The 20415-nt window shown below is 42.0% G+C and overlaps 1 protein-coding gene across 1 annotated transcript in view; it reads right to left on the bottom strand.

Annotated features, from left to right (window-relative positions):
* The window catches only part of LOC124775137 (reversion-inducing cysteine-rich protein with Kazal motifs-like), a 370434-nt gene that overhangs the window by 208885 nt on the left and 141134 nt on the right, over nucleotides 1-20415 (bottom strand). The window lies entirely within an intron of this gene.

Raw genomic sequence — 20415 nt, forward strand, 5'->3', positions numbered from 1 at the left:
GGTTAATAATGAATAAACAATATTTATAACTATTCTCCATTTACAGATACTCTCCTCAAGTCACAGTACAATGCACGGCGAAGGGTCCTTCGCACCAGTCAATTATTTTCTAAAATGAATCTTCACTCTTCAGTGGATTGGGCGCTCAATTGAACTTTCTGGTGGATTAAAACTGTGCGGGGTTCTTGCACTCGAACGTGGGACCTTTACCACTCTCGGGCAAATGCTCTACCGACTGAGCTATCCAAGCTCGATTCCGGACCCACCCCTAACAGCTGTATTTTTTCCAACTGCTCATCTCCTACCTTCAATACTACACAGAAGTTCTCCTGCTAGCTTGCGGCAGTAGCTGTCTTGTTGGATCGGATACTGCGGAGACCCGTCTTAGCCAAAAACGTTCCTGGGGGTGGGGGGGAGGGCGAGGTTGGAGGGGGGAGGGGGCTAGAAGAGGGTCGTTTGCGGAAAGAATTATCACTATGCCGCGGAGTGTGCTTCTGTTACACTCCTGCAGGCGCTATATGGACGTTCTGCGATTCTAGCAGCGTGTCTCTGAATTAGTTTGATGCCTGTTATCTTATCTACCTGATAAGGAGTGCGATCGCTAGAGGATTGCTATAGAATCGGTCGCACTACCATCTTCGAAGCGATTTCTTTGCGGATGTACTACCCTTTCCCAGGACCCTTCGAAGAAATATAAGTTTTCGATTCCTCTTCCTTAATACTAATTTCACGAAATGATCATATATTTATCATCTCTTAGAACTACCTGTGAATACCTACGCAATGCTAATAAGTGCTTAAGACATTCACCTCTAATCTTTGAACTAGGTAATATCCACTTCTCTGTCTCTTCGTTATGGACGTTATTTTTCTTTGGCCCACAATTAAATAGAGCTGCCATTGCGACGAGCAGTAATTTCGCCCAACTTTTCTTGCATTACCATATGCTAGACCAACACTGACACTTTTCCTGCGTCTTCAGTCAACAATCTCGAAGTGTTGAAATAATTTGCATATGTTCAGAACAATAGAGGTAGCACTACATTTCGTTGCGGCACACCGGATGCTACTTGTGTTTCTGTAGAACTACGTCTTCGTTGGTAGTCGACGAAGTGATCATGTCGAGCTCCTTTCTGAGCCTAACAGTTTACCTGCACTCGTTGTTTCCAAAGTCTCCACCAAATTTACAACCATGATAGGTTAATGACTGTAGTTGCCCGGAAATACCGTCATCTAACATAACTGCCGATTCACTTCGTTTAATTATTTTTTGTATTTTCGTTAAATTATTTTGCACCAATTTAGATGTGGTTTGTGTACAAGGGACACGAATGATTTATTTTCCTTTTCCTTGTACAATCCCAACTCGTCCGTATCACCTTCGTTCCTTAAACGTCACGAGCCTCGGAAATACACTGAGGAGCTAAAAGATAAAGACCACCTTCTTTACTGTCTTCGTCTACTTTTGGAACGTGATTCAACAGCGATTCTCCGTGGTATGGATTCGACCCACAGATCATACAGTTTCCGTAAATTACGGACCGATGGTAGCTGGGCTAGCTGCTGGCGACGGATAATATCCCAGATGTGTTCTTTAGGGTTCAGGTTAGGAGAATTTGGTTGCCAAACATCAGCATTATATAACTATCAAGCTCCTCAACCCACTGCGCCGTAGTTCTCGCCTTGTAACACGGAAAATTATGCTGCTGGAAGACGCAGTCGCCACGAGCACTTATTCACAGATATCTGCTGCGCCACAGTATTCTTTAATCTATGTGTAATGTATCGTTTTACGTTTGAATTAAGCTCAACTCTGTTTAAAGAGTTTACCGGCTCCAGCTTGGCTAACTTACAGTGTTACTATTGTTTATTCCACCGTTCTTTGGGACGAGTTGTTTGGTTGCTATCTATTGGTAACCTCCTGTGTTGGAATTTAAGAACGTTATTTGTGCTGATTATATGCAGTGTCCTTGCTACTCACGATTTATATCTTCGTAAGTTCTACTTTGCTGTCTGCTGTTTCAGTTTACTACGGACGTTGTTGTTTAACCGTCTTTCATACACTATCTGACGAACGTGGCATTGCCGGGTTCTTCACTTCGCCAATGTTCTGTTAGAAAATAAAACCAAAAATGAACTATATTTGTAGCGTAATATCGAAAAGTTTCATTTCAGTGTGTTCGTGAAATCACCTTTGAAATTATGAAACATCCGTACAAAGAAATATGCATAATGTACAAAAATGTACAACGAGAGCTGCTTCCTTTGTCTACTGCGCGATTTTTAAACGTTTCTATGGCAACACCTCTTCAGAGCTCTTTAGACGGCTATTGTCTTCGCTTACATCCGTTTGGGAGTCGCAGTTGAAAGCCATCATACATGGCACTTTTTCAAATTGGACAACCCTTCCTATGACTTTTGGCTACTGTTTATAAACACCAGTTCTCTTAATTGAACTGAAATACATTTCGGAAAGTAATGATTAAAACACTTCAAATGGAAGTTTCAGCAAGGTATTGGTTGCCTTTACAGTAACAGGTAAGCAATTAATAAGAGCACATGAGAACTTGAACAAGTCTCTAAAAAAGGCTACACTGTTTCTTCAACGACATACAGCATTTGAAAAATGAACATAACTTTCATTCAAATGTAGCGGAGATCTCAAACATAGATAGGTAAAACAAAAACTATCACAATGTAGGCTGTCGGCCATCAAGGCATTTGTTGAAAATAGACGACAAACACTACACATACACACACGCACGCATATGTAACTCACACACACACACACACACACACATACACACACACACACACAGACGACTGCAGCCTCTCGCAGCTGAAGTCACACCGAGTGTGTCACTCAGCATCTCCGCTATATGGTGTGTAGCTACTTTCCTTTTCATAATATTGTTACATTCTATCCTGTATTTTGCGCTGTTTCATTTCATGCAAACGTGTTATTTGTTCACCAGTCGCTATTACACTCCTGGAAATTGAAATAAGAACACCGTGAATTCATTGTCCCAGGAAGGGGAAACTTTATTGACACATTCCTGGGGTCAGATACATCACATGATCACACTGACAGAACCACAGGCACATAGACACAGGCAACAGAGCATGCACAATGTCGGCACTAGTACAGTGTATATCCACCTTTCGCAGCAATGCAGGCTGCTATTCTCCCATGGAGACGATCGTAGAGATGCTGGATGTAGTCCTGTGGAACGGCTTGCCATGCCATTTCCACCTGGCGCCTCAGTTGGACCAGCGTTCGTGCTGGACGTGCAGACCGCGTGAGACGACGCTTCATCCAGTCCCAAACATGCTCAATGGGGGACAGATCCGGAGATCTTGCTGGCCAGGGTAGCTGACTTACACCTTCTAGAGCACGTTGAGTGGCACGGGATACATGCGGACGTGCATTGTCCTGTTGGAACAGCAAGTTCCCTTGCCGGTCTAGGAATGGTAGAACGATGGGTTCGATGACGGTTTGGATGTACCGTGCACTATTCAGTGTCCCCTCGACGATCACCAGTGGTGTACGGCCAGTGTAGGAGATCGCTCCCCACACCATGATGCCGGGTGTTGGCCCTGTGTGCCTCGGTCGTATGCAGTCCTGATTGTGGCGCTCACCTGCACGGCGCCAAACACGCATACGACCATCATTGGCACCAAGGCAGAAGCGACTCTCATCGCTGAAGACGACACGTCTCCATTCGTCCCTCCATTCACACCTGTCGCGACACCACTGGAGGCGGGCTGCACGATGTTGGGGCGTGAGCGGTGGACGGCCTAACGGTGGGCGGGACCGTAGCCCAGCTTCATGGAGACGGTTGCGAATGGTCCTCGCCGATACCCCAGGAGCAACAGTGTCCCTAATTTGCTGGGAAGTGGCGGTGCGGTCCCCTACGGCACTGCGTAGGATCCTACGGTCTTGGCGTGCATCCGTGCGTCGCTGCGGTCCGGTCCCAGCTCGACGGGCACGTGCACCTTCCGCCGACCACTGGCGACAACATCGATGTACTGTGGAGACCTCACGCCCCACGTGTTGAGCAATTCGGCTGTACGTCCACCCGGCCTCCCGCATGCCCACTATACGCCCTCGCTCAAAGTCCGTCAACTGCACATACGGCTCACGTCCACGCTGTCGCGGGATGCTACCAGTGTTAAAGACTGCGATGGAGCTCGGTATGTCACGGCAAACTGGCTGACACTGACGGTGGCGGTGCACAAATGCTGCGCAGCTAGCGCCATTCGACGGCCAACACCGCGGTTCCTGGTGTGTCCGCTGTGCCGTGCGTGTGATCATTGCTTGTACAGCCCTCTCGCAGTGTCTGGAGCAAGTATGGTGGGTCTGACACACCGGTGTCAATGTGTTCTTTTTTCCATTTCCAGGAGTGTATTTGTAAAGTGTTCTGTAACGACCGAGCTCAGGAGAGCGGCGTCCTTAGAGCAGCAGAATATCGGCCACTGATCTGACACGGAGTGTCTGTCGTACTGGATGGCTCCTCAGTGGAGATTGTCGATAACAAAAAATGTCGGTTCTTCTGCTCATCAAAACAGTCCTCTTCAGAACGCGGCTGACTTCACCAGGCTGGTATTCCTCAGTGAGTCCCTGTGTTCCTCGGAAAGAAATCCAAGTCGTGCAGGATCACCGTCTACAACATATCTAAAAGCAGATATCTAAGACTTACTATAGTTTCAACTGAAATAACTCTTTAAACAGGTTAATTACGTGTCTCAACGTTTGGAATGTATTAGGTTTACAACTTTGCTTCCGCCGTTTTGCAATAGATGGCGGTAGCGCCAACTGGCGGTGCAGGAAGTAGGTAGAAAGTGAAGATAAGGCACATGTAAACATAACGCCATCAAGTATTAGTCTGTCTGTAATTGCATCCTAAAGATTTCTCTATCGAATATGTCACCTTACGAGCCCAGTTCTCGGTTTCTGTGGGGAGTTTAAATTTTCTGATTTAACATCAAGAAATCACTTCTGATACTCATGAAGTGCTGGATAAGAACTATGGTGAAACACATATTAGTGAAATTATGTGCAGGAAAAGGTTCCAGCACCTCAAGGACGCTGATCTTGATGTCGAAGACGGGCTTGGCGGTGAAACAGAGAAATTTTCTGAAGTTACTGACACCGACGGAAACAATCACAGCAGATCGGTATCGAAAGCAGTTGATGCTTTTGAACCGAATACCGAAAGAGAAATGGCCTTCACACAGCGATAGACCAAAAAATTTGATTTTGCAGCAAGTGTTCGACCCCATGTCACAAAAGTCATTAAAACATACTTGGAAACGATGAAATGGCTAGTCCTACCCCACCCGCCGTATTCTCCTGACATTACTCCCTCTGACCACCACCTTTTTCGATCAATGGCACATGGCCTTGCTTACCAGCACTTCCGGTCATATGAACAAATGCAAAATTTGAAAAATTGATAGAACTTCTCAAAGGACGCCCTGTTCTTCCGCCACGACACTGGTGTGCTACTCGAAAGGTGGTACAATACTTTGAATTGCAAATTTTTTCTAAGTTTTTAGCAGTACTGTCTCGAAGTTAAAGAGAAAAGCGACAGAAGGGAGGCGTAGACATAATACAAGATAAGAAATGGAAGAAACTGAGAGTTGAAGCCACGGAATTGTGGGAAGCTATGTAGGGCAGGTGAAGAATTAAGTGCATCGGAAAAACTTACCAGAAGGAGAGTTTGGTTGATGTTAAGTCATCTTTGACTAATTAATCTGACACTGAAAGGACCTGTAAGGGTATTAGGGTGGCTCGTCGTAAGAGACGGCTGTAAACGATGCGAGAGAAGCTTTCGCAGTTCAACGTCTTACTCACGCGTAGGAGGCGCGTCTGAATGTTGTCTAGCGATACGAAAAGCAGGATTCCTAGACCTCACATATTTGACGTCGAGGCAGGATTCAACAATATCCAGTGCTTTGTCAAATCCTTTTCGCAGTACCATATCTCCCATCTCATCTTCTCTTCTACACTTTATCTTCAAAGTCATTTCTCATGTGTAGCCCTTCTATAAACTTCTTCAGTAAATCAGCTCTCCCTTCTTTTCTTAGTAATGGTTTGCAATGTAAACTCTTGATAATCAAACAGCTGCTTCTTTTTCTCCAAAAGTCACCTTAATTTTCCTGTAAGTGGCATGTATTTCACCTTTAGTCATGCATATTCTTGCAGTCTTGAGTTTGTTCCCTATCAATTCCTGCTTAGCCATTTCATATTTACAGTCAATCTAATTTTTAAGATGTCTGTATCTCCTTTCACCCATTTCACTTCATGCATTTTTATATTCTCTGCTTTTGACAATTAGATTCAGTATCCCCTGTGTTATCCATTACTACTATAGACCTTAACTTTTTATCCATCTCAGCCTCTCCAGTCACCACTATTTCATCTCTCAAAGTTATCCATTCGTATTTTGTAGCATTCCGTTCCCCTACTTCCTCTAATGTTGCAAAATGCTCCTTCTGAAACTCGCAGTAACTTCTTATTCTTTTAGTTTAGCTGTGTTACATTACCTTCCCTCCTGTTTTCCGCAGTTTATTTCGTTTTATTCGGCGGTTCATAACCAATAAATTGTGGTCAGAGTCCACGTTTGCTCCCGGAAACGTCTTACAGTTTAAACTATGGTTCCTAAATATCTCTCTTTCCATTAAATATTCAGTCTGAAACTTTACAGTGTCCCCTTATACAACCTTCCATCACGATTCTGAAAACAAGTATCAGCGATGATTAAACTATTCTCTATGTAAAATTCTACAAGGCAGCTTCCTGTTTCGTTCCTTTCCCGCAGTCCACGTTATCCTGCTATTTTTCCGTCTCTTCTGCTTCCTTCTGTCGAATTCACGGTACTCATGAGAGTTAAATTCTGATCTCCATTAACTATATGAATAATATCCTTTACGTCATCACACAAGCTTGCACTCTGTTCTTCATCTTGTTTGCAAACTAACTTTACTACGGTGGTGGATGTTGACTTCGTGTCCATCTTAACTACGATGAGAAGTTCACTACGCAGTACACAGTAGATTATTCGCATTCTTAGTTTCTTACTCAATATTAGTCCTAATCTCTTTTCGATTTTATTTTGATAATCCTGTACCAATCCGACCATAACTGCTGTTCTTCCTGTCACTTCACAAATTCTCTCTATATCTAACTTTATGGACATGTCCTTTATCACAAGGTCCTTTATGTTTCTAAAAGACAAAGCTTTCATAATGTCCTGTTTTTTGCCCGCATGACAACTTGGCGTGAAGTCCTATTTATAATGAACACTTTCCATAACAAAACGATTTATAATACCTGAAGGCAACAGCAAATCCTGTCGAAACCTGTTGTTTTAAAAAAAGAATCATTTACGCGACCTTGGCTTCAGAATTTTTTGGCAAGATATACAGACGCCTCTTTCTGTTTTCTCAAAATGAGAAAATTCATTCAGTTTAATCATTCCCCTTTATGAATTATCGAACCTACATACCCGACGAAGAGATCTAACAATCTACGGTGCAACACATAGAATGCCACTCATATTTTCCCTGATGACGACATCCACCTGGGTAATCACTGCCCGGAGGTACGAATGGGTAACAATTTACGTCCCTAAATAAAGACACACAGTAGAGCTGCAGGCATTTGCGAAACGGAATAAGGGCTGTAGTTTCCCATTGCTTTCAGAATTTTGCAGTACCTCCTCAGCAAGTCAGTCACCTGCTGACAAGGCTGCTCTCCTCTTCAGAAACTTCGAGCTAGTCTGGTCTCTCCACAGACACTCCTCCTTTATGGTTGCACCTACGGCTCTGTTATCTTTAGCGTTGTGATACGCAAGCCACCCCATCTCGGCAAGGTCCATGGCTCATGAGAGTGGGGGTAGGGTGTTATTAATACATTGTAATTTTTGAGGGAAGATCTTGAAGTATCAGTGTAACGGAATGAATAATGTCATGAAATGAGATTAAATGATTAACATAATAAATGCTAAACATACAAACGGAGAGCAGTTGAATTAAATCAGATGATTTGGAGAGGGTTAGCTTAAGAAAAGAAGACATCGAAAGTAGTAGATGGGTTTTGCTGCTTGGGCAGCAAGATAACTGACGATGCGGAAGTAGAGTGGACATAAAACGTAACTTGACAACAGCTCGAATGAAAATACACTCCTGGAAATTGAAATAAGAACACCATGAATTCATTGTCCCAGGAAGGGGAAACTTTATTGACACATTCCTGGGGTCAGATACATCACATGATCACACTGACAGAACCACAGGCACATAGACACAGGCAACAGAGCATGCACAATGTCGGCACTAGCACAGTGTATATCCACCTTTCGCAGCAATGCAGGCTGCTATTCTCCCATGGAGACGATCGTAGAGATGCTGGATGTAGTCCTGTGGAACGGCTTGCCATGCCATTTCCACCTGGCGCCTCAGTTGGACCAGCGTTCGTGCTGGACGTGCAGACCGCGTGAGACGACGCTTCATCCAGTCCCAAACATGCTCAATGGGGGACAGATCCGGAGATCTTGCTGGCCAGGGTAGTTGACTTACACCTTCTAGAGCACGTTGGGTGGTACGGGATACATGCGGACGTGCATTGTCCTGTTGGAACAGCAAGTTCCTTGCCGGTCTAGGAATGGTAGAACGATGAGTTCGATGACGGTTTGGATGTACCGTGCACTATTCAGTGTCCCCTCGACGATCACCAGTGGTGTACGGCCAGTGTAGGAGATCGTTCCCCACACCATGATGCCGGGTGTTGGCCCTGTGTGCCTCGGTCGTATGCAGTCCTGATTGTGGCGCTCACCTGCACGGCGCCAAACACGCATACGACCATCATTGGCACCAAGGCAGAAGCGACTCTCATCGCTGAAGACGACACGTCTCCATTCGTCCCTCCATTCACGCCTGTCGCGACACCACTGGAGGCGGGCTGCACGATGTTGGGGCGTGAGCGGAAGACGGCCTAACGGTGTGCGGGACCGTAGCCCATCTTCATGGAGACGGTTGCGAATGGTCCTCGCCGATACCCCAGGAGCAACAGTGTCCCTAATTTGCTGGGAAGTGGCGGTGCGGTCACCTACGGCACTGCGTAGGATCCTACGGTCTTGGCGTGCATCCGTGCGTCGCTGCGGTCCGGTCCCAGGTCGACGGGCACGTGCACCTTCCGCCGACCACTGGCGACAACATCGATGTACTGTGGAGACCTCACGCCCCACGTGTTGAGCAATTCGGCGGTACGTCCACCCGGCCTCCGGCATGCCCACTACAGCCCTCGCTCAAAGTCCGTCAACTGCACATACGGTTCACGTCCACGCTGTCGCGGCATGCTACCAGTGTTAAAGACTGCGATGGAGCTCCGTATGCCACGGCAAACTGGCTGACACTGACGGCGGCGGTGCACAAATGCTGCGCAACTAGCGCCATTCGACGGCCAACACCGCGGTTCCTGGTGTGTCCGCTGTGCCGTGCGTGTGATCATTGCTTGTACAGCCCTCTCGCAGTGTCCGGAGCAAGTATGGTTGGTCTGACACACCGGTGTCAATGTGTTCTTTTTTCCATTTCCAGGAGTGTATTTATGTTGCCTCCAAAAATTAATGCAGTCCTTAAGTGGTACGGAATTTGACTAAAATTCATAATATATTCTCTATCTACATACGTAGTTAGCAAGTGTGCGTATTGTGCATGGCGGAGGGTCCCTTTTATCCCTACTAATCATTTCCTCTCCTGTTCCACTCACAAACACAGCGAAGGAATAACGTCTGTTTTCAAGCCTCCTTGCGGCCTGTAGCTTCTTCTTATCTTAACTTCATGGTCCTTACATGAAATGTAAGTTGGCGGCAGTAAACTCGTTCTGCAGTCAACTTGAAATTTCGATTCTCTAAATTGTCTCATTATTCTTTCGCTAAAATAACGTCATCCTCTCCGTGGGGCTGCCCATTTAATTCCAAGCAGAATATCCTTAATAATCACGTGCTGATCGAACGTACCGGTAACAAATCTAGCCGCTCGCCGTTGAATTGCTTCGATGTCCTACGTAAATGTTGATTTATTTCCTCTATCTTAACGAGCGCAGAACGTATGTTTGGAACTTAATCCATCTAAAATGCAAGCACTCTTAGTCGTTCACAAAAGTCTTGTTACCATGTAGTGCAGAGAATCTCTTCCACCCTTAATGCCAACAGAAATAATGTTTTTTCTCTTCTACGAAGAATAAATAACTTACTCAAACATGAAACAATGGGTAGAGCTGAAATCTACGAACTCATAGAGATCCTGGAGCTTATATTATCACATAACTGCTTCCTGTTCAACAGTAAGTTTTACATTCAGGAAGGTGGACTGTCAATGATTATTAGTCTTGTAGGCTTACTAGCAGACATATGTTTGAGACTCTTGAAAGCAACGTATTTAGATCTCAAACTCAACTGTAAAATAAGCTGCTGGATTTCTCATTCTGTTAAATGGAACAGTGAAAGAAATACAAAATTGAGCCAAAGAATTTAATAAATTACAATAAGAAATTCAATTCACTGTTTAACAACAAACACCAAAGACATAAACTGTCTTCATTTAACAGTCTCACATAAAAATCTAAATTATAGCATTCAAATTTTCAGGAAGCCAACTGCCACCAACATTACCATATGTAACTTCTCTTGCCATCCAGACAAACATGAGAAAGCATTCTTCAGAACAATGATTAATCGCATGCTTAAAATCCCAATGGACACAAGGAAAAGACAAAAAGAGACAGAAGTTATTAAACCAATTCCCTTTAACAATGGGAAAACTACAACTCACAAACAAGAAGACCACATTTACCAGCCCGTCCTTCCTAGGGGAGATTTCCCACCAAATTGCCAACCTCTCAAGACATACAACACAAAAATAAGTTTATTCACTAAAAATAAAATGCAAAATAAAATCATACATAGTACCAAAACCATTATAAAGTAGTATCAAATGTCAGGTGTTTACAAAATCACTTGCAACTCATGCCTAAGCTTCTACTTTGGAGAAACTGGTAGAAGTTTCACAACAAGATTTAAAGAGCACATGGATAGACTCTGTCTTAACAACCTGAACAAATCCAACTTTGCCTCACATTTTGCCCAACACGATCATTCTGCAAACAGCATAGAACACAACCTCCAAATACTCAATTTTGCCAATGAAGGCATAATACTTGACATTCTTAAAGAAACTGAAACATTTATCACTATCCCTGCCCCCAAATCTTCCTCTTCTCCTAAACCCTCTCTATCCATCTCTTAAAATCCTAATTACACTGGAGTCAACTTATTATCCTACCACACAATAAATACTGTACTATATTCCTCAATGTGAAAGTCATATACTGTCAACATAAATCAGTAGTTTTGTACATATTACCTTTAGCTGCTATAAACAGACTCTGCATTTACTAATATTCCAGATCATGCTAATGAGGGAAGGAAATAAATCAGCAGTTCGTTTGAAATTTTGTTCATGGTTTAAATATGAAGTTCATGATCATATAAACAGCTGCATTTAATTACAAATACTATAATTTTTACACATATTGCCTCTAGCGGAAATAAGAAGACTCTGACTTTCATAGTATTCCAGGTCACGTTAATGTAAGAACAGAAATAAGTCAACAGTTCATTTGAAGCAATGTTCTTGTTTGTAAATATAAATTTCATGGTGATACAAACAGCTTTAGTTCATTACAAATACTATAACTTTTATACATATTACCTCTAACGGAAATAAACAGAATATAGAGTTCATGATCACACAAACAGCTGCAGTTCATTGTAAATACTGTAATTCTATATTACTTTCTCCTGGGCATTCTTCTTAATGCCACTCTTGAATAAAGTATTGGCTCATAAACTGACTATGTTACACATGAATATACGAATCGAAATAGGACTTCAGATCACTTGAAGTTTGTTCTTGTAGTAATTTATTTATTTAATTTATTTTAGGATCTCATGTTAACGCCAGTTTTGATTAAAGTGTTTGCCCATTTATCGACTTTAATACCTGCAAACAAAAACAAATAACATCCCTGAGTGAAATAGGCCTATGTCAGATCTTTGTGTCACGATCTTTGTAACAAGTAACAGTTGTGTAGCACATGCCGGATGCTGGCAGAGTTTCGCTGTCACAGTGTATATGCATACATGTTGTGTAAAAGCATGTGATGTGGTACCAAGTGGCCACAACAATGGAAGTAGACTGATGAATACTAACTAACAAAAAAAAAGAAAGAAAATAAAAGAAAGTCGCCCATACTGCGGCAGTTATAACAAAACTAAATTTTTCTATCCAAATCGACACATAAACAATACTCATGGCGATGACTTTAAGCACATTCCGTCTTCTTGTCATAGAGCTAGCACCAAATATTATGCTTGAAATAGACATCTAACCTCTGGAACACCATCTGAAGATTAACCTGAAAAGGTTCAGAAACCGATTAATGAAATGGTAAACGACTATTTAAAAAAAGAGACTGGTTGCAGTTTTATGTATTTGCATTGAATAAACATTCCCAGTTTCTAAAACGTCCCTAATTGATAATCTTAAACTAAGGTAAAATCCTCTGTGTATAATCAATAACACTATCAACTTCTCTAAACAATTTTCTACATCAGGAACCAGCCCTTGTCGTAATCTTCCACAAAAAAAAAATCCTTCCAAAAGACATTTAACGGTCCACCTTCTGTCCCAAGAGCCACCTCTCTCATAGACTAGTTTGCAGCTCACGCTCGTCAATTCCCACTCCATCACAACTGTTCCCTTCTCAATGTTGGCAGAGTTAAATTCCGTTCTTTCGTAACAGCCAGTGTTATCTTCTCCTCTTTCTCTATCCGTTCCGCTTCTGTAATACTAACACATGTATTCAGATGTGCAAAATTATTCCTATTTATCTTAATACCCTGTACTGTTACAATTATTATTATTTTTAATGTCAACTGTTATTCTTATTGTTATTAGCGCCAATTATTATTCTCATTATTAGTGCCAACTACTATTATTGTTGTTGTTACAGCTATTATTACTATTATTAAGGTTATATTATTATTATTAGTGAATTCCCACAATAAACGGAAGACGTTAAGCAAATAACTCAGTCAGCTTTTCTTTAGGTCTTTGTTGTTGTTCCAATAGACTTCCATTCTTTCCAGAAATTTGTTTACGTTCTTTCAATCACCTTAGTCTATTTTTTTTTCTTTTTTTAGGTTTCTCTGATCTAACTTTCCACTTGTCTACTATGCGTCTGAAGGTGTCTCTTTCTCAAATGCCGGTTGGTCTCTTGTTTGATTTTTTTTGGTTCTTTCGAGTTTCATATAGTCAAGGTGTTTAATTGTTAAATGATGTTACATAGTCTGTTATTCTTCTTGTCAGTCGCATTTCTGGTAATCTGTTGAAATGAGCAAAGAATTTCGTTTTCCTTTTCTTAATGTCGATTTCGATGTTTGAAAACTTTTCTGCTGTTTTGATTGATTTTAGTCTGTAACCGTCTTGGGTATGCCTAGCTCCTAATATTTTGTGAATGACCTTTCTTCATTTTGATTTATTGAAGTTCTTGTTTCCTGTTAAATGCAAGGGTTTTGCTTGCCTAGAGGACTGCTGGTTCTGTGACCCTGTTGTAGCACTGAATTTTTGTCTGTCTTGAAATGGCTTTTTTGTTATAGAGGTTTTCGATTAATCCTAATGCTTTTTTGACTCTTTGGATGCAATTTTGCTGTGAGAGTTTTTCAAGGTCTGAGGGTACGACGAATGCTCCGAGATATTTAAATTACGGGATCCTACTGAATTGATCGTAAATAAATTTTCTCAAATGATATCTGCAACCCCACTTTTTCTGTACATTATTAATTATCTCGAACTGTTTGGCGGCAGTCATTTCGTCCACTTCCATTATCACCAGGTCGTCCGTAAAAGCGAGGTAAGGTATGCAGAGGTTGTTTTTGGGAGAGCCCAGTATGATTAGTTCATAAAATCAATGTTTCTTTATTTCTTTCTCCCATTCATCCACAACCTTGTCTAGGACGACGTTAAACAGAATAGGAGAGCGTCCATCTCCATGTCTCACACCCGTTTGAATGTCAAAGCGTTCTGAGGTTTCCCCCATATATTGTACTTTAGATTTCGGGTCAGTTAGTGTTTGTTTTGTGAGGTCTCATGTTTTGGAATCTAGTCCTCTGTCTTCTAAAATCTGGAATAGGGAGGGCCTGTATATCGAGTCGTATGTCTTTTTGAAATCTACTTATGTGCACATTAGAACTTTTTTTTCTAAGGGCTCCAATTCTGAGGGTGGTTTTGAGGTTAAAAATTTGTTCTGAGTATGACCTGTTCGGTCTGAATTCTTATTGGTTTTCTGCTACTTTGTGTTCTAACGGCTTTTGTGCTCTATTCAAGAGACAAGCTGATAGGATTGTGTAGGCAAGAGGGAGATCTCCCTATAGTTGTTTACGTCTGATTTCTTACCTCCTCTATGTAGTGGATGGATTAGAGAAATCTTGCAGTCATCCAGGATTTTTCAGCCTGCCAGATGTTTCAGATTGTTTGTATAACTTTGTATGAGTTTGGACCTATACTTTTCCAGAGTGCAACTGCAATTCCGTCCTCCCATTATGCTTTGTTGTTTTTAAGTTTTTTTGGTATTTGAATAACCTTCTTCTTGCGGTGATGGTGACGAATTTTGTGTTGTGATTTCTGAATATATTTTTGGGAATCTTTCTTTCGGTTCCGGACAATTTAAAGGCGTGAAAAATAATTGACTAGTTCTTGGGATTTTTCTCTAATGTGAGGGCCAGTTTAGCGCCTTGTTTCCGTAAGCAGAGATTCTGTGATGAGTGCCCTTTCATTTTCTTCGCAAAGGTCTTGTAGAGGTCGTATGCGCTGTAATTTCTGGAGTTGTCTTCACTTGACTCCAGTTGGTCACTAGCATACTCTTGTATGTTTCGTCTTAAAATCTTCAATGTTTATTTGGGGACTTGGACAAATTTCTTCAGTGTTTCCTGTGATTTGTTGCAATTGTAATTTTGAAATGCATTATTTATTTCTTAAATGCGGCCTCACATTCTTGATTCCACCAAGAGTTTTTTTTTTTTTTTTTTTTTTTTTTTTTTTTTTAAGAGGGGCAGATCTTTCTCTGTTTCTACGATTTTAGTTCGAAATTTCGCCACATATGCTGCAGGCTGTTCTTCCGATTTTCCTGTTATTTTAGTGTTTTTGTGTAGATAAAATTTTTGGATCACCGGTGTTTTGCTGATGAAATTTATTTTAGATATAAATGTAATTATGAGTCTGGTTAAATAATGACCCGAATCGATGATTGCACGCCTGTATACTTCAAATCGTGAATATCTTTTGGTAGTCGAACGATATTCCCACATGGTCAGTCACAAATTCTCTTAAATGATGTCTTGGTGATGCTCATGATTTTCTGGGCTTTTTCCAAAGTGAGGTTGCCATAATTTTTAGGTTGTATTGTTGGGATAACTCAATAACTCACGTGGCATTCTTATTGGTGAACTTGTTTGCTGGATGGTCTCCCACAGCCCTCTTTCGTTCCCTGCAAAATTGGGCATTCAAACCACAGAGTAGAACTTTTACATCATCTTTTGGAGTTTTGACCATCCATTTTTCAAGTTCGTCCCAGAACTCTCCTGTTCTTTTCGTGGTCTTTTTTATTGTCACCATTTTTTGTTGCACGTACGTTAATTAAACTGTAGTTTTTGTTTGTGTCTTTGATTATTAAGGTCATTAGTCGGTTGCTGATTGGTTTCAAATATTTGACTGAATCAAAAACTTCTGTTTGCAATGAAGGCCTTGCCACATAGTGCTGCCCCTTTGCCAGTTTTCTTGTTTGTTCCACTACTGAAGATTCTGTAATTATTGTAGTCTGTCGTTTCTGAAAAAGTCAAGCGTGTTCCTTGAAGAGTGAGAATTTGAATTTTCTGCTTCGTGCGTTATGCTTTGAGATTGTGTTCTTATATTGCTCGACTGAGTTTCATTATTAGTATTATTATTATTATTATTATTATTTCAAATGGATTTGTAATATCGTTAGTATGTGTTGTTCATGGTAAGATGTAAGAGGGCGCTTTAGGGACCCAATCTGGTCAGGCTGAATAAGCAGTAAATAAATAATACCACCTGGTGGGAATTTAAAACACTAGAGTAGTGATGAAGAATGGGTCGCGCTAGTGTTCTATCCGGGGTCTCTTTTATAGATGACTTACACTTCCCTGAAATTCTCCCAATAAATCGAAGTCGACCATTGACCTACCCTACTACTGCTTAAAGTGCTTTTTCCCTTTCAGATCACTTCGCAAAGCTAAGAATAGGAATTATCCGACGCAACTGTGGCAAGAAGCAGAATACTAAGGCTGTATTGGAAGGTTAAGGGACTGTTTTTCCCATTCTGCATTAACTTACATTTTCTGCATGTGGAGCAATCAGCCTTTCATCACACCGACCAGAAATGTTGTGTGAGTTATCTTGCATCCTCCTACAGTCTCCCAACGGCGACATCGTCCCGTACAGCACAGCATCAGATAACAGCCACAGATTGTTGTTCACCCAGTACGTTAGGTCTTTGTGTATATTAGGTTGTCAGAAACACTCTGAAAAGGATGTTGCAGGGTAGGCTGCGCTGAGAAATAATTGATAAGAAAATATACAATACGTTATGTCGTTTGCGGTTTAATTAGCATTGAAGTTAGCCAGTCACGCCGTTGCGTGAGCAAAGTGAAGGGTCCCGCCATTGATGGTGTCACCAAACGTGTTCTACATTTGGTTTCCTAAAACTGAAAAAGAGGGCGAAACAAAAATTGGGCATGTAGGATAGTACGGATCGAATACGAGCTAATGCTGAGCAGTCTCGTGCACTGTCATCTACGCCATATGAACAGCTGACGTTAAATGTATGTGGCGGCCACTTTAATTTACGCTCCCAACGGCCTGATCTGCTAAATTCAATGCTAATTTTATCGGAAACAGCAGAAAAAAATCGAATTTTTTCTTAACAGTTATGTCGCAGCTCGACTTACCCTGCAACAATCTTACGAGCTTTTCAGACTGTTTATGACCGCCCTGTATAGGGAACAAGAGCAGTCTCATCATACTTCCCTGCGGCACCATGGCGATTCCCGTGTCTTTGGTGAACACGTTGAACACTAACCGTCGAAGACAACACACCGTATTCCATTACATAAGATGTCTTCGAGTCGTATGCTCGGACCTTCATTATCAGTCTGCAGTGAGACACATTGTCAAACGCTTTCCGGCAATTTATCAATATGGAATCTGCCTGTTGCCCTTCATCCGTGGTCCGCAGGATGTCATGTGAGAAAATAGCAAGCTGAGTTTCGCAAGGGAGATGCTTTGTAAATCCGTCTTGACTTGTGCACAGATGCTTTCCCATCTCTAGAATATTTATCCTATTCGAACTCATAATATGTTTAGTTGTTCTGCAGGAAACCGGCGTTAAGGATGTTGGTCTGTAATTTTGGAACCACGTTCATTTACCGTTCTTACGAGAATGTAAAGGAGTAACGTGCGCTTCTTTTTGGCTCTCTTGTAGCTGTGGGCTTTAGATATTTTGACCATCCAACTTATCAACAACAGAGCTATTCCATAAAACAGAAAAACAATTAACTAAGGCTTGCTAAAGCTTCAGGAAAATCGAGATTTTACCCGCGGTCAAGCCTTTTCACTTTAAAAGCTATAACACGCTCAGATTTCTGGAAGCTCCTTGATAAGAAATATGGCTGCCGTTTTTGGTTAAAGTAAGTAACTGATGAAAGATGATGAAGAGAACTTCTGTTAAACAGAAATTAAAATAGAGTCGGTTTTGCAGCGACTTTAAGTGCCCATGACTAACTAATATAAATTAAAGACATGGAAATTAATGACACAACTGTATAGGATGATACAGCTGGATCTGGCCACCAAAAACATATCCAGAACGAAAAAATACATGAAGATAATGTTTTCGCTATGTTCTAGAGGACAACGTGGCAGTATCGCTCACGTGCGTAATTCATTTTTATTTTTTATAGTTGATCAATTATTTCACCTAATTTTCCATTTCTATACTTTTCCTGTGCCATTGGGAGAATTCAAACAAATAGTAACCAGACAACATCTCCACAAACCACTGTCTACCAGCACTAAATTTCTTCAAACACTCAATTCGCCTCTCTGCGACCGTAGCGGTCACGTGGTTCCAGACTGAAGCGCCTAGAACCTCACGGCCACACCGGCCGGCTTTATAATTCACATTGTCACCCACTCATGAGAGTGCAAACGTCTGCACTGATCGAGGTGCCACACTGGTTAGCACACTGGACTCGCATTTGGGAGGACGACGGTTCAAAACCCACGTCCGGCTATCTCGATTTAGATTTTCCGTGTTTTCCTAAAACGCTTCACCAAAATTCCGGGATAGTTCCTCTGAAAGGGCACGGCCGACTTCCTTCCCCACCTTTCCCTAATGCGATGAGACCGATGATTTCGCTGTTTCGTCGCTTCTCTCACGTCAACCAATGAAACGTTTACGGATATGTTACCAAATGTAAGCACACTCTTCAGTAAGATTCGAATCGTGCTGTGCTGTTGAAGCCCACTGGTCCGTGCTCTGTGAGAAAGCGTTCCAACACATTTCATCCTCTCTACATTTCACTCCATCAACGGCTTCCCGCAGATGACTTTTCACATCGATTAATGTTCACAGAATGGCGTCTACGAAAACTGCAAAGTGATGCGTAGTTTGTAAGCAAGATTTGTTTACAGATGAAGCCTCATTTACAAACCTTGTCCAAATCAATCTTTGCAAAATGCGATACTGGTCGGCTGAAAAGTCACGCTGGCTGTGAGAGGTGAATAAACACCTACGTTATGTCGTGAATGCGCAATGTGACCTTCTCAACAATCCCCATCTTTAGCCCGCCTTTGTTTAAGGAATTCTAAATCAAAAGTATCTACGGTTACTAACTGCTGCCTCAGTTATTGTTAGACATAGCTAGGATCGGAATAGACGATTGGACACTTTCTTAGAAGAATATTTGGAGATCGTTGGATAGATATGTAGGGAAACAAAAACGGTTAACTGGCTCAACAGACTTGGTATCTCTGGACTTCTAAATTAAAACTAGAAGTCCACAGGTAAACGTCGATGACTCCCACAAACGCGAAATGCCGCGTAACACTGGCCCGTGCTGCGTGAAGTGTAGACGAAATTCAGGGTGCAGTATTGTATGTTCTAATCGCTTTATAGCATGTGTCAGTCCCCATGGTCAACAGTTTGAGTATTTTATATGACAGTCATAGAAAAAGACGGGAACTGGACCTAGGTTACCTGTATGCTTACCGTAAAGTAGACGTTCCTAGGACAACTTCTCCTGCTTGCGGGACGGTGGTTTGCGGCTGTGGTATATTGTTACTATTTGATCAAGATCCACAGGCCGTTGCGTTTATGGTATCCTCAAAAGGTCTTTCCAATACCACAAAGGAAAGTATAATTGCATCTAAGCGAAAACTGTCATAATTTGACAACTATAAATGTTAAAACTTACTTGCACATGTAGTTATATTCGTCTTGTTGTACGAATATGTGATATCTATTGTTCAAAGGGGTGAATTAACGTCCGGCATGTTTAATCTATTTTGACTTAGACGGTACCTGTGGTCTTAATGCGTGGCTTGAGACCTTCGCTTTCAATATGTGTCACAACTAAAATCATTCGCCATGTATTGTCTGTGTCCTGCGTTACTGTGTCAGGTGACTCCCTCAGAAGCAAGTGACGACCAGTATCCCAGTGTTTTGTAGTGAGTTACACAAATGGCAGCCGTCATTTGATGCGCTCTATGGATTCAACCAAACATACGCAAGGCGACGTCTTAATAAAATGCAAGTTGCAAGGGCGATTTATTTGATCCCGAAAAGGATGGACTTTCCGTCGTGTTGCTGCAGGCGCCAATGTCTCTCCGTCTGTCATCAATAGGTTGTTGACACGTTAGAGGGAGAGAGGTCAGTACACAAGGCGAGTTGGACAATGTCGCTGACGCACTACAACACGTGAAGACCGATACTCGGCCGCATCTGCGTTACGTTGTCGCACGTATACCACCAGAATACTCTAAGATGATCTCAGAAGGTCACTGGAGCAGCTGTATCCGATCAGACTGTCACGAACAGGCTGCGAGAAAGGACCGTATGTCCCAGAAGTGTGTTCCAGTACCCCGCATCATATGGCAACATCTTGCAACTCGCCTTCATTTCTGCTACTCCCATGTCAACTGACAACTTCGTCACTGGCGAGAAATGTTATTCGCAGATATTGTCTGACGCAACGTGACCGTCATTTTCGTGTG

This window comes from Schistocerca piceifrons, chromosome 2 (genome assembly GCF_021461385.2).
Source record: "Schistocerca piceifrons isolate TAMUIC-IGC-003096 chromosome 2, iqSchPice1.1, whole genome shotgun sequence".
Taxonomy (NCBI): Eukaryota; Metazoa; Arthropoda; class Insecta; order Orthoptera; family Acrididae; genus Schistocerca; species Schistocerca piceifrons.